We start from the raw sequence: 1,793 nt of genomic DNA, 5'->3' as shown, positions 1-1,793 counted from the left end.
TTTCCTATGTTGTCAGCTGTCCTTTCACAGCGGTCACTGGACGAATCCAGATACTCAGAATCATGAAACACTGGACATGATGGTATACTGTCCGTTGTGCCAATGGATGGTACTCACATGAGGTTAGCCTTGATGTTGAGAGTGGCATGGGAGCTGTACGTCATGGTCGGGATGGGAAAGATGTCAATTTTGGGACACATCGTCAGTAGTGTTCAAATTTAACCTTAAAACCTTAACTTCTAAATAAGGTGGAGATACTAAAGATGACACCAGGACCCGGCTGACCCATTCATATCTCTAAAGATATAAACGCCTACCCTTTTGTAGTGTGTGCAAGCCAGGGAAACAAGAAACGGGTGCCATCGTTGCGTGTTTGGAACAGGTGTATTGCTGTACTTCTTCTGCTGGACTGTCACTGTCTGTCCCATCGGATTCGGGGACATACTCTCCATCCTCGCTGACATCAGAGCTTGATAGAGAGTCTTCCACTGTATATCCAAGCATTTCTTTCTTCAGCTAAAAAAATAAAAAGTTTATTGTTAGAAGAAAAAAAAAAAAAAGGCTACACTTAAAATACATACAATGTGCATACTTTGCCAACCACAACAGTATATTAATTAACTTTCATGAACCTAACTGTGCCCAGACTTTTGCAAGTTGGTTTCTCAGGTGTTCTTCATTGTTTCTAGGGTTTTGTCAGGTGGCTGCTAAGGTGTTATAGGACAAGAGGAAGGACTCATACTGACTGAGTTCTTAATTTTTCCTTAATTTCTCTCAGTATTTTGATGTGATGAATTTGATTTGTTTTATCAACATTTTAGATTTGTTTCTAGTAAGATATTGAGTTGATTGATATTGAATATTTATATATTTGCAGTACAATAATGAATTCTAATGCTGTTACGAATTAATTCTTTAAAAACAATAAAAAACTAATTATTTAGTTAAAGTGCTAATAAAGACTGGGCTGATTAGATTATGGATAACAAAGATACAGTAGCAAATGGCAGTTCAAATCCGTTCACTATAAGCCACTTTAAATCAATATTTTGTTATCCTTATTTTCTTTACTTACACTTCACTTGCTAATGTCATGTGTCATATGGAATAAAACTACAACCTGTGTATTTTTTAATTAAATATTGTAAAGGTTAAACTAAAATGTGTGAAAATGCAGTTTTTAAATAAACGTACAATTACACTGTCTGTTCTTGTGAGCACAGGTACGCTGGCATCCTTTTCATCATCTGCCATTAGGAGGTCAAGGATAATAGTACCGTCACTGTCACTGTCACTGAGAGGGCTTAGCTCTTTCTGAAAAAGAAAGATCAGAAAATCAGGTTTACCAGAGAAAACATCTCAAGTCTAATCTAAATGAAAACAGCAATTGTTTTGCTACAATACAGATCTGCAGAGACTTGTGCTGGAGTGATTTGTTGTGTTGGCCTAAAGCAGTTTCTCTAACAATATCACAATCTTACTCCATTTCACATGTGCTGCGTTACACTTACGATGTGGTCAGCCAAACAGAAAAGGACCGCATTTCGACTCACGCAAGGTATTATATTACATCACATTTTGGTACAGTACTCCCTTAGCAATCAGGACGGGCAAACAGTGCGTTCCATACGGTACAGTACACTTAAAAAAAAGCATGCGGAATTACACTAAAAAAATGGTTGAGTAGTCAATCATTTTTCCCAGCCAGCTTGTGTTCCCTTGTAAAAACCAGAATTCATAGCAAAAACCAGATCACGTGCCCTGTGTGATGACAGTGTAAAGGGGTTCATAGA

The 1,793-nt window shown here is 37.5% G+C and overlaps 1 long non-coding RNA gene across 1 annotated transcript; it reads right to left on the bottom strand.

The window, feature by feature from the left end:
• Positions 1-399: 399 nt before the first annotated feature.
• LOC113748036 (uncharacterized) lies at positions 400-1,310 on the bottom strand. The gene is made up of 2 exons (XR_003464078.1): positions 1,195-1,310; positions 400-516 (listed from the first exon to the last, which is right to left on the bottom strand). It is a non-coding gene; the product is annotated as an uncharacterized LOC113748036 (long non-coding RNA).
• Positions 1,311-1,793: the final 483 nt, after the last annotated feature.

The sequence above is a fragment of the Larimichthys crocea genome, chromosome XVII (assembly GCF_000972845.2).
Source record: "Larimichthys crocea isolate SSNF chromosome XVII, L_crocea_2.0, whole genome shotgun sequence".
Taxonomy (NCBI): domain Eukaryota; kingdom Metazoa; phylum Chordata; class Actinopteri; family Sciaenidae; genus Larimichthys; species Larimichthys crocea.
Note: the sequence above shows the minus strand (reverse complement) of the source record. Positions and strands in the feature narration are given on the sequence as shown.